The sequence below is a fragment of the Chamaea fasciata genome, unplaced genomic scaffold (assembly GCF_029207755.1).
Source record: "Chamaea fasciata isolate MVZ Bird 193981 ecotype frontalis unplaced genomic scaffold, bChaFas1.0.hap1 SCAF_5, whole genome shotgun sequence".
Classification (NCBI taxonomy): Eukaryota; Metazoa; Chordata; class Aves; order Passeriformes; family Sylviidae; genus Chamaea; species Chamaea fasciata.
The window spans coordinates 4,208,394-4,221,905 of NW_027094090.1; the positions used below are offsets into that span (position 1 = coordinate 4,208,394).

General features: G+C 39.4%; 1 protein-coding gene across 1 annotated transcript in view; it reads left to right on the plus strand.

Annotated features, from left to right (window-relative positions):
* TAF3 (TATA-box binding protein associated factor 3) overlaps positions 1-13,512 on the plus strand; it is a 113,918-nt gene that overhangs the window by 14,270 nt on the left and 86,136 nt on the right. The window lies entirely within an intron of this gene.

A 13,512-nucleotide genomic window follows, 5' to 3' on the forward strand; every position in this document is an offset into this window, starting at 1 on the left:
AAACGTGAGGTGTGAATCCTGCATGTGCCATGGTATCTTTATTTTTAAGCTTCCTTAAAATTAATCTCCTCCTGTGCTTGCTGTTTCTATCACCTTATTTAAAAAATAAAAAGAATTTTATTTATTTATTTATTTTTAAAAATAACCACTTTATGTCAACTGCTCTCTTTTTGTGACTTTGTAAAGTCGCAGGCAGTCCATTCCTACTTCTCTGTCTGGAAAACTGAAGAAAACACATCGTTTTCTTGTGTGAAATACTGTTCATAGTCAGTGGTATTTGCATTGGACCCTTGTTCCTCTTGTACACTCTCGTTGTGCTGGTGCATGTCAGCAGCATATGAGGGAGAAAACACGAGAGTCTTTTCCCATGTATAGTTCATATATTTTGTCGGGAGAAGGGTAGCTTTTAGAGAGTCAGACTTTCTCTGCAGTTCCAGCTGCATTTTTTTCTGTTCTCTGCTTCATAGCACTTCACTCCCTAGAGGTTTACCTCCTTCTCCTTAAAAATGGTGTAGAAACAAATGTAATTTTTATCAGGCATTAAATTTTGTTGTTTTTCATTCCTGTTAACGTATGCTCAAGCACTGTCATTGTATTTCTGATCATTGAGTCAGGACAAGTTCTTGGCACAGTTTACAATTTCAGATTTATTTGTAGCCTTTTCTGTCAGAGCATTTTATTTCGCTGTCAGATCAAAGCATAAAATTGCTGATCTTCTTACAGTCCTGCCTTTTCCCCTCTTTGCTGCTGATGTGATGTTAGGACCTGTTACCTACAGAAACCTCATGCTTTCAGCCACCTGGAAGTGTGGAAACCCAGCTGTCAAACTGCAGCACATCTCTAGTTCTTTTCATGCCGTGGTAGCTGCTGCAAATCTCATTTGAATTGATGAGATTTGGGGGTGCTGGTGAAGCAAGGTGCTAATCAAAAGAACACATTTTTGTGTCTAGATTCTACCAGTGCTAGAATTGTAATTGTATAAGGCATTAAGCATCAGGGTGACAAACAGCATTAGTGTCGAGCTCCAGCAGGAAATAGATCAGAACTTAAAAATTGTCAGTGCCCCTTCAGGCTGGCAGTGCTTTCTGTGCCTGTGGTCCAGAACAGAATGTAACAAGTCGTGGATCTCAGACCAGAGTGATTTCATTCTCTGGTTTCTCCAGGGGTTAAACAAAGCCAATCCCTCTTTGTCAGGCAGAATGTGATGGGCTTTTAAAGGGATCCCAGGGTATCCACTTTGCCATTTTGGTAACATAGGTCTCACTGTTGTCATTTTTCGACCTTTCTGCCTTTCCCCAGCTCTAGTTTAACCCCACAGCCTAACTTTCCCTCATTCTAGCAGCTCCACCAATGATTTTAAAGCAGGAATGATCTTTTCAACAGAGCTTTTCCAGTATAGTCGGTTAGGAAACCACCACTCCTCGACAAACAGGTATGATGTATTCAAGCAGTCTGAAGAGTTAAAGCCCTGCCAGAGTGTGAAGATTTTGCTCCTGGCTGCTGACTGTGCCTGGTTGCTGATACTCACAGGCATCCTTTACCTCTGTGTGTACAATGTGCTGAGAGTCAGACTCTGATTGCTTTTGTGAGGAGGGATCCTCACGTCTGCAGCAGCACAGCAAGGAAGGAGCAACAGGAGAGACAAAACGAGAAAAGGAGCCAAGCTTGAGATGCAGCCAGAAGAAAGGCATTGGGAAGGAGCCAGTAGGAGAGGCAGGTTTCAAAGGAAAAAAAAGGAAAATATGAGACAGGAACAAAAAAAAGTGTACAGAAAATGTGCCTGGTTTAAATCTTGCCATTAGACTGAAAAATAATTTTTCTGGAAGGCGTGCTGATAAAGCTGTAGTTGGGAGGACAACTGTATCTCTACCTTTTCTTAAGAAGTTGTATCATCATTGAAAGCATAATTTCCAGTGAAATCCTGCAAGAAAGGATTTAATGAAGTTTGGGGTCTTTTTTTTAAACGTGGAGTTAAATAGATTTTCACAGGAGAGCTTCTTTAATTTGCAGCACTTGGAGAAAAAAAAAGTCAATGTAATAAGTGCCAAAGTAAAACTTTATCTGTGGCAGGAAGTAACTCACATAGCTGGGATCCATAGACTGTGGAGACAGACACATGCACTGCTTTATATTGTCTAGGAGATTAGTACCGAACTTCTAATAATTCATGTCTTTGGAAAAAAAAACCTCAAAACTCCTGCTATTTTTAAAGAAACTTAATGGCAGCTGGAAGTGGGGACTGGAGGACATGGATTTTTTTTTTTTTTAATTGTAGAATAGGCTTGCGATGAATTTTCATGGTTTTGTTTTTTCGGTCTTTTAAGTGTTTTATCCTTCAAAATAAATAAACCAGGTGGAACCTGGCTATACAGGAAGAAGCAAATCAGAAAATAAATTTTATGAAGATGCTGCCTCCATTTTTTTTTACAAGTAATAGCAAGGAGTTGGTAAAACTAACTATAAAAATTCAGCATTGTGAAAATTTATTGGTTTAGCTTCTTAAGCTATCTAGTTTTATTTGCTGCATATAGCAATTGAAATGAAGCTAATGTGACTTCAAGAGGATATCATCCTTTTAAAACCTTCTCACAAAGATTTTTCTGTTTTTCAGACCTGTTTAGATAACTTACAAGTTAGTGATTCTTAAGGATTCAAAAATAAAAACTGCAAAACACAGAAGTTGCCTGATAAAAGCCAGCCTTTTGCAGTAAATTATTTACATGGAATGGGAATGAAAGTCATGGATCCTTTCACTGCATTGTGATGTGCAAATTGCAATTTTGGTTCGAATAAAACTGGAGGAGAAAATGGGACTTTGTGATAAAAGGATTCTATTGTCTTGTGTATTTTGAACAGAAATGCTGTCATGATTTTAATTTCCTACTGATCCTTTTTCAGCAAAACTTTTGTCACTTGTCTTGACTCGTCACGTCAGATCAGTTTTTTCCTTTTTCTGACAATGTGTGACTTTGTTTAGTGCCTGTGTTGCTTCCTGCACTGTCTACTGCAGCTATGTTCGAGGATTTTATTTCAGCTGGATTATCAGACACCTTTGTGTCTTTGAAAGCATAAGTTCCAAATTAGGTTATCATCTGATAGCTGAGTGTTACTGTTCTTGGGGCTTTCAGACTTTCCCTTACTGCCCCGAGTATTTTTGGGGACTTGAGGGAAGAGAGTAGGAGATGGAAAATCTGCCTGATTCTTTAAGCAGGATAAAAGAGAAGCACAACTGGCCTATTTTAAGGGCTGAGCATGTAACTTTATTTTTTAATGTTTTCACTTCATGCAGGAATGTTTCCTATTTTTCTTTAATCAAATGCTTTTCTTTCTTTCTCTGACTTCTGCCACCAAGGATGCTTTAACTTAATGAACATCTTAGTGATGGCTAACAATTCCTGGCACTTAAAAAACAAGTAAAAATCATTTTAGCTACTGGGAGCAAAGCCACAAATTTGATTGTTACCTCCCTGCATGGGAATTTGTGCCAAACTTCGGGAGAAATGTCTCAGTCTAAGCAAACCTTAATTCTGTACTAGGATGCAGAAGTAGAACATGTTGGTTGAGACCTCATACCTGTGTCTGATTTTGAGACGTGGCCTTAAGCAGTTCCAGCATCCTCCTGCTAGTTATTAGCAACTGTGGCATTTACATGGACACAGGGAATGGTTCACACCTGGAATTCAGGAGCTGGACCTCCAGGTTGTTGTTCTGAATAACACAACTGCCCAGAGGACTGTTACTTACTGAGTAACTTTTCTCAGTTTAACACCTCTGAAGTGTCTGAAATTTTTCTGACCTCCTGTGAAAAATATCCACACTTAGAGATGTTTGGGAATAGATACTGCTTGGTGTTTTGAGCACATTTTTGAGTGTAGCTGAGCCTAACCTTGATCTCAGCATCAGAAAAAAACATTGTCTAGACAAAGATCACGAGTGGATTACGGGACCCCGTATCTCTCTTGCATTAATCAGGGGAATGACTCATTATAAGCTTCTGCATGTGGTACAGTCCAGGTTAACACTAAGGAATTCTGACTTCTAAAGTTTTAAAATTATGACTAAGAAAGCTCATTTGAATTATTCGTCTTTTGCCACACACAGATAACAACTTTTACTTTACCATACAGCTCTTGAAATCAGTGTCTTCTTAGACTTAGGGTTGGGAGGGACCTTACAGATCATCTTCTTCCAGTCTTCTCCTTTGGTACATGCTGCTGTTTTCTCCAGCTCTCAGCTAAAGAGAATGCTAGTGACTGGGTAAGTCATTAGGAAGGGATAACTCATTTCTATGTGTAGGCAATTCCAGTTAATTTTGCAAGACTTGGAAAAATGTAAGACTTGAATGGATAACAGGGAGAGTTCAAATGCAAAGGCATTTGGAGACATGACCCTGGTTCATGCAGCCAGATGCTTGGATAATTAAAGTTCATCTTCAACTGTGTTTTCTCGGAATCTTTCATTTTTGTAATTGCGCTCATTAGAAACATTAATGGTTTTCTGATGACTTGACAAGACAGTATTTTTCTGTATTTCTCTAGTTTGGATTCTGTTTCTTTGAACAGTGTGACTGGGTAAAATGTAACCCTGCGTGCATGTTGTGTATAAATGTGCATTGTTTGGGTCGGTTAAGCAAAGCCTACCATGGCATACCTGTGTTTTTGAGGTTCAGTGTTAAACTTGAGCAGGGCTGGATCTGGCTTGTACTTAGCCCAAGGCTGGAAAACAGTGGGTCTTCAGGTGGTAACACAGTAAGTCACAAATTTCTCTGACTTGGTTTGAGATTAATTTTTTGGTGATGGTTATGAGTGATGACGCCACGCTGCCAGGGGTGGTATTTTATATGGAGAGATAAACTGAAGTTCAGCTCTGCATGTGTGCGTTTGAAAGAGGTCGATAACAACTTAAATGGCCTTTCTTCTGGCCACTTTACAATCTGCAGCATTCTGCTTAATTTATTTTCTTTGGTGAACTTGTTTGCCCTCTGCATTCTCAATGTTGATGTCTGCTGCTTTCCCATTCCAAAGGGTTGTGTTAAAGGAAGATTCTGTGTTTCATGTGTATTCCTACAGTTGGGATGGAGCATACTTTTCTTCAAACGTTATGAGCTCTTTTCCCCGAGGGGAGGAGGATGGTACAGATTCTGGGTGTCTGAGCAGTACAGCTTAACAGATTGGCCAAATAATCCATCCTGAACTGGAGAGTGAATAATTTTAATACCCCTTATCTTGCATAGATTTTTATGGATATTCATCTCAGCAAATGAACTTTGCATTTCTAAATATTTAGAGCAGCATGTTCGTTCAGGCACAGCATATTTGAATCTTAATATTCTCCGAGTTTCTCCATGTTTCTCTGGGTTTCTGTGCATGTGGGACTTTTGTTCCAGGCTTATTTAAACAAGTATTTTGTGCTTGTGTGTGGACAACCCTAATTACATCTGACAGTCACAACTGGGAATAGCATGGAGGAAATAATAGTTCTTGACCAATTGCTAAAATACAGGAAGTCCCGGTGCCATAGAAAGGGAGAGAAACTCACTTCTCATTTCCTTTGGAGTCCAGTGTGTTCAGATTAACTTTAAAGGGAGCTAAAGTGCAGCTCTGAGGATTTAGGCTTCAATTTTGTGCTCCCTTCGTGTGGAGCCCATCTCAGCAGGCAGCAAGGCACCAGCCAGGAGAGCTCTCACAGCTCAGCTGCTGGGGATCCTATTGCAAATTAAATATGAAACAAGGATGCGTTAGGTTTTGCACGAGAAACTTTTTTAACACAGTCACTCACAAGGCTTTGTCTCTGCTCTGAGTATTTTAAATCACAATACTGCTGGAGGTGATAGCTCATCTGTAATCTTGCAGAAATAACTTGTTTCTTTTGCTGTGTTAAAGAAAATGGATTATTTTTACTATACAGTTTTAATTTTCTGTATTACAGGCTCTGCATGCTCAGAACAGCAAAGTTTGCATTCAGTTACCTTTTACTGGGGTGTGTATAAAATATTCTACAAATACTTTCAGTGTGATCAAAGCATGTACATATATTCTTTGGGATTTTTTAATATAAAAGGTAGAGGTAAATTGAATATCCTTGGACAGGGATCTTCAGTTGGAATATTTTGGGGGAGATTTTAAGAAGCTTTAGAATTATGAGTGAAAATGGTTTTGCATTTTGGTAAGATTTGGCCATCTGTGTATATTCCTGTAGCATCAGACCTTAACTTTTCTTTCCAAAGTCCTTAAAACCGTGGTATTAAATCACATTGGTTGTGATGAGCTGAAAAAACAAGGTGGAATTTTACTGTCATGGTGTTGCTGTATAGTTCAGTTACAGACTCCAGCATGTGAAGAGTTTGTCACAATATTGTGTATATTGACACAATTCAGTATTTTTTTAGGACTCTTAGGAAAATAACCTTTGTGTGAATTAAAAAGTGATGAGTATCTTAATGCTGATATTGCAAACAACAAACTTCCCTTAGATGAGCTGATTTTCACAGAGTACAGTTAATGCTTAGTATCTGTTTAAAATTTCCAGTGATTCAGGCTGAAACGCTGAATTTCCTCAAAATCTCAGTTTTGCAAGAACCACACCTATTTAGGGAGTTTTTCCTTCACACAAATATTCCTTCTGACATGAGCTCACCGAGCTGAGATCCTTGCAGGTATGTTTGGACCATCTCTGTTGAGATGTGCTCCCATGACATCTCCTAGATCCCCTGGTGGAACATCACACAGATGGGATGCCTGGGTACAGCTGTGGTCCTAAAATCCAGCCCTGCTGCCTGGCCAAAGGCAAAGTGTTCCAACTGGTGTGGAAAGTGAAGAATGTCAGATGAAACTGGAGGTTGAGTTTTGCAGTATTGGTTCATATGCCCTGTGTGTGGGGTGTCTCCTGTGCCCTGCCATTGTGGGCTAAGATTTTCCTAGGTCACAGGCTAAAGCCGAGCAGGGCTGCTGCAGGACTCCTAACAGGAGGCATCCAAGGCAATCCAGTGAAGCAGGAAACAGTGTTGATTAATAGATGGCACTTTATAAGAGGCTCGGTCTGCTGTCGAGCCTGGCATATTTCAAATGAGATGAAAAATTAAGTCCTTGCCACTTGTGGTGATTAAAGCCTCGGTGGCTCACTTTTCAAGAGTAGCATGTGAACCCTGCTGGCGTGGTTCCAGTTGGGTTATAGAGTTCTGCCAACCTAAATGCCCCAAGCAGTTTCAAATTCATGGAGGAGAAACAGCTCAGTGCTGTTCTGTGCCGCCAAGTAGCCGCCACATCCTCTCACCACAATTCCTGTGTTTCAGCAGCAGTTGAAGGGATGCTGTGCTAAAGGCAGTCCACTGAAACCATCCAGCAAGCTTCTATTTATTTTTTTTCAGGGTAAATCCAGCAGTGAATGTGTTTTCTGGCTTGGTGTAACACCTGTGTGTGTGACTGGTGATAAATAAGTGCAAGGTTGTTACACTCCTTCAGGACAGGGAATAGAGCCCATCCTGGTGTCAAATCTGTCTTTGCAGAGGAGAGAACCATGTCTGATCCAAAGATGCTGGTGAGACAGTGAAGAAACTGACACAAATAGGAATGTTTATTTTTTTAATCTCAATTATTTTCTTTCTTTCTCATGTGTATGAGGGCTGATTCTGTGCATAATATACAGAGTAATGTCCATGTGGTATTTTTAGCAGCCGATGTATAGAAAAGGTGTGGATTTACAGAGTGATGAAATGCAAAGAGCCAAGCGGAGGGACCAGACAGCTGGTTACAATGTGCTGTGAAAGAAAGGTGTGGAATGTGGGAAGGTGATGCTGGCAGTACCACCAGAAGAATGCATGTTGGGGTTAAATAACTTCCAGTAGGATTTGTATAAAATGGAATCATTCTTTTCAGCCCCTGGTGGAATGGCCAACGCTTGTGCTGCTCTCAGACTCCAGTGTTACACATGTGCTTGTGCTGTGCAGTAGCTTTGGCCTTATCTAAATGGAAAACCCTTTCCAGCTTGAGAACAACTTAGCAACTTTTTAATATCAAAAAGAGCACATTATACACAACACATGTACAAGACTCAAAGGAACATGTATGCTGCCTAAAGTTTTTGGAGCTGGCGTGTGTGTGTGTTAATCTCCTGAGAGTTCATTCCTCCAAGCTTTTATCAGGAGCAAAGGGAGGCAGAGCTGAAGACTTCTGTGCACTGCCACTCCATCTGAAAGAACCAGTTCCTTTTTCCTTACTTCAAGGCAAGGAAGTGTGTGTACATCGTTCCTATCAATGCAGTCACAGGACTCTGACTTCCTTTTTAAGTGAAAATAAATGAAAATGTTCTCACTCTATTGTTAAGTAGCAGAGGAACTTTCTTCTACAGCCTCATTGTCTTAGATCTGTTTCTCAGAGCAGCACATCTTTGCATTAAGCTGTTATTACCTTTTAATGTCATTTGGAAGAGATGAAATATACTGGTAGTATCTCAAGGGGAAGACTCTAGATGATGGTTTTCTGAGGAAAAGCTTAGATGTGGATTAAAAACCTGCTTGTTTTTTTGCTTGTCTCAAGCTGACTGCAGCTCAGACTCCTCGGAGTTACTGCAGCCTCTCCATGTCCAGTTTTGCGGTTTCTTTGCTGCCTTAATTGGTGTAAGTTTGGCCTTCCCAGATAATCTTTTCTGAAAGGACAAGTGAGATGGGGGAACAAGCGAGCTCCAGAGGGAGAGATCCCAGCAATAAGTCCTGTCCACTTAGTATCAAATTAACAGGGGGAGGACGCCACAGTGATCAGGTAACACCTAAACACTATTCTCCAGAATTCGATGACTTTGTTTCCTTCCCTGCATTTGTTGTCCCAGCATCCTGCAGAGGTCGGGGTTGCTTTTTGAACAGCTGCATTAGTGCCGTTCTCTCTGTGGAGGGTAGGTCATTCCTTTCTGTGGCATTAGGAAGGAGCTGTAACCTCGTCATTTTAATGAGCCAAAGCTTTGTTAAACCTGGAACCTTTCCTGGTCAGAGGTACATGGTACATGAGCATATCCAAGGCAGTTCAGTCTCTGTAAGAAACAGTCTGCAAGGAGAAGTCTTGCTTCCTCATGCAAAGAGACAGATTCCTAATTACCACAGAAATGACAAAGAATGACATTTGGCAAAAATCCAGAGCAATATTCAGCCTCATTGCCTCCTGCTGCAGGGTGAGGCACCTGAGCTGTCCTGTCATCACACCTTCTGATGTAATGTAAGGAAAATCAGAGATATAAGTGGAGATTTTCAAGATTTTTTTTCCCCCTCACACTTCTATTGGAGAGCATATTATTGCTATACTTATCAAGAATTTATATTTCTTTAATGCTAGCTCTCTGTATTGTTACCTACGTTCCTTCACTGTCCTGTATCAAAGCTGTAACTTTTATTCTGCAAAACCCAAGTAATTTCTTTCCAGTTTTTATTTTTCCTTTTATTTTAATGTCTCATTTACAGCAAAATATGTGTTCTTTAAATAACAACAGCATAATCTGGTTACATACAACAAAGGAAATAATACAGATGAAAAATTTGGGTTTTCCCTAGTCCAAGTCCATATAGCATCTTATATTGCTATGTGTTATGTGGCTATAAAATGCATTGCACAAGTGGAATATTTAAAATTATTATATATATGTAATTAATAAATTATTAGCCATTTTTTAAAATTTAGCAGCGCTAAGATATTACGAATGTTTAATGCATTTTAATTAAAATTAATTAAATGTGCTCAGTTCTAAGTTTACTTGAAATTGCTTACTAGCACTCAAAAAGAAAGCAAAGGAGCCTATATCCAGAGGGAGGGATTACTTGCTCTCAGAATGGAAACTTCAGGAGGGAAGCTGAGAGGAGCCAGATGAGCACATGCAAGGAAAATTAAATGTTTCAGGACAGACTGAGCAGTGGAGATCAGATAACTACACTCGTGGTGTATCTTCTTGGAGGTGGTATTAGTAGTTCCTCTACAGTGATCTCTACTGAAGAACAAGAGCTTAGTGTGTGATATGTGTGGCACAGTTTGGAGCACGCGGTCCAGGGGTTTGCTCCTGGCACCCCTTGGGAGCTACAAAAAAGAGAGACACCACAGTGGAACCACAAAGGGATCGTAGCGGGTGCTAGAGCTTGGGGAAAATAACTAAAGCATAGATCCACACTGTGGAGTTGAACCCGAGCCACCAGGGCAGTGTCAGTGCCCTTCCTGTAGCAGCTCTGGGAAGTGCACAGCACCACAGTCTGTCCCTAACTGCACCCTAATCTATTTGGGGTGCCAAGGACATGGTGGTGCTGGGTGACAGGAGATGATGCTGTGGAGACAGCCAAGCTCTTTCCACAAACGTGTCAGAGTAGTGCATGTAAGGATGTCTGCTTGTAGCCTCGTTATTCCGAGGCTACATCCACGTGTATTGCCCAATTTTCCTTTCTGGATCACCTAAGGAAGAGCAGGAATCTCTGCTGAGAAGCAGAATACATCGGTCCAGGTGGAGTGCCGTGTTAAAGAGCTGCTAGCTGAGCATGAATTTAGGATACACCACTCAGTTCAAATGGGTTTGCAGATGTCCTTTCTCCCTGCAAAACCAAGGATTTGGTCAGTGTTAGGAGTCTGTTAATGAGCCAGTTGTACAGAAAATTTATGTTCCACTATTTTTTCTCTTCATTGATCTTTTAGATATCCTGAAAAATTAGATGTTTTCCTCTTCCCTCTTAAAACTCAATCAGATGAGATTAGGTGTTTTCCAAAAACACCGCTGTGGTTTTTTCACCCTAGTTATTACATCTGATTTGCTGCTTAATGCAAATTCAGTGATCATATTCGTTCAGACTTATACACCGACTTTTAACAACAGTAATATTTTACAAATCACTGCAGAATGGTGTTGGTTGCACTCTATTTTCAGAGGAATTTCCAACTTGAAAGTGTGGTGAGCATTATATAAGCTAGAAAATCCCAAGGTGTAAAAGCCCAAAAGGTCTCTATCACTCTTCTCCCTTCAGATACCACACGTGCAAAATTTTTACAGCATCGTTCCAAACCTCAAGTTGAGAGAAGTTATGACTTAAGGCTATTGGACATCGAATTTTCAGACAGCTGCAAGTTCTGCTATTTTTAAACCCTTCTTCACGGGCAACAAAAAGTCTGGTTATTATGCACAATGACATATTCAATAAACTTTATTTAAAACTTTTTTTTTTATATTTTAGCTGCATTTAGCTAATAAAAAAAAAAGAATGTGGAGGAAATATTTTGTGAACTTGATAGCTTAAGTCTTATGGTAACTTTCTTACAGAAATTCAGCTTCTAAGTGTAATCTAGGCATAAGATGTTGTATTTCTAATAGATACTGTTGTGTTTGGGTTTTTTTCCTCTGAGAAATACAAATGTTTGAGACATGATTTAAAATGGAAATAGCATCGGAGCCTTCACTGTTTTGTCACTGTGTAATTTGGTAGAGTTAAACCATTCGGGGAGATGAAATAGATTCAGTGGAGCTATCAGATAGGATCTCACAGCCTTTCTGTTTAAATGTTCTTTACTCCTAATGCAAAGAGAGCACTATATATGTGCCTGTGATGTTAATGAAATGGACCAAAGAGGCTAAATACTGTTGGTGCTCAGTGAGTTTTGGTTTCTCTATTAACACACGTTTTTGCAAACCTCATGTGTTCTTTCCCCCATCCCATATATTACTTTGTGCAATTGGCGTGTTTAAGTTTCGGGGTTTTTTTTCTCCCTTAAAGTTTAGTCTTTGTATCATTCTGGAATTTTTTATCTTCCTGAGCTCCTTCCAGTTTGTGTGCCATTTTCCCAGGAAGTGGAACCTGGTTTTGAGAAACAGTTCTATGCTGTTTCCATGCTCTGTTGTGAATTTTCTAATACTAAGACTGACCTAAATGCTATTTTAGTCAAATGTGCTCTGTCTTTTCTCTGCCAGAGCCTTATACTAGTAGTTCTCACTCTTAAGTATTCCATGATTCTATTCCTAATAAATAAGTTTCTTGAAAAACACTAAATATCTTTTTCCTCCATGCCAAGATCAGCTTACATTGTTCTAAGCACAGTAGTTTCTTTATATATCTGTTTCTCTGACCTGTCATTTTCTGTGAATGTTTGTTCCACATTTGCAGCAGCACACTTTCCCAGCTTTGTTTTTGGAATATGCCACTATAAAACCATGCCTAAATGAAAATTCTTTCAGCTCCTTCCTAGCTCTCCCCCTTGTTCATTACCACTTGCCTGCCTTCTTTCAGCATGTTTAATTTTTTGTCCTAGACTTTTCAAGTAAGATTTTGTGATATTGTCAGATGTGGAACTTTAAAGCTTCTATTATGGTTTCCAGTTATCTATTATTTTTGTAGTTCTTTCAGAGCAATCTGGAAATTGATCAAGTTATCTTCTTTTTTCTTGTTTAATCTTGTAGTGGTTTTGGGTTTTTTTCTTAATGCGTCCTAGTCTGTTGTGGGTAGAAGTGGTAGTTGTTAGGGTCATTCTTTTTAAGTGTGTCTATATTCTGGACTTACTGATAGTAGTAATTAGATACATGTAATAACAAGTAGCTATAGTAATGAGTGAACTCCTGATAGAGACAGCACAATAGTTTGAGACATTAAGTGTCTTGAACAGAAAGACAAAAAGATCCAGATGGTCTTTGTTTCGGTATTAAAGGAATGTTTTGAGCTATATACATATTTCTTGGGTTTGGGATACGAGCATGTGATACCAACTGGCTGTTTATAATTCTAAGATTTGGTAGCGATGGTTAAAATCTGCAGCTTCTGAGGGTGGATAAAAGGTGAAACAAAAATAAAATATGTTGGGTTTATATCACTGAAAAAGGTTTTCTTCTCTACAAGTCTTATTACAGAAATGTAAAGGTATTATTAAGTGAGCAGAAGCAGCTTTCTCCCAAAAAGGGAAACTGTTCAAGAAGTTCAGAAAAGTCAGCATAAGGTGCAGAGAAAGAAGGAGGCTTAAAGTGTTTGCAGTTTGTATTTCCATCCCTGTTTGCTGTTGGGGAAGCTTGTCCTGGATTTGTACTTGGGACCAGCTGTGTGTTGCTGTAACCCGTAGCTGCCCTTACACAGAAACATTTTTCTCTAAAGTTCTTGCTAAAAAATTAAAACAAAATAATTTTCAGTCTATTTTCATTAGAATTTCATTTTATTTCCCTAGTTTGTGTTTGTCTGAAACAGCAGAAGGGTTTTCCTTGCGGAGCTGGACAATGCAGGAGTCTTTGGCTGTTAATTTTTCTGTTTGGTTTGCTACCCAAACTCGATGACTGCTGTGGCTTTGGTCTGAGAAGTTTGAACGTTTATGTTTCCTTAACATGAAAAAAGTTTTGACATGCATGTTGACACTGTTGCATCAGTGCTAACTGCATTTTTTAAAAATCAAATAACATATTTACTATTATATCCTATTATTTTCCCCTATTGAATGTGCTTATTTTGGCTCACGTACCCCTTATCCTTTCAGCAAGATTCATCAGTTTCCTTAGTAAAGCCTGATGTGAGATATCGAGGATACA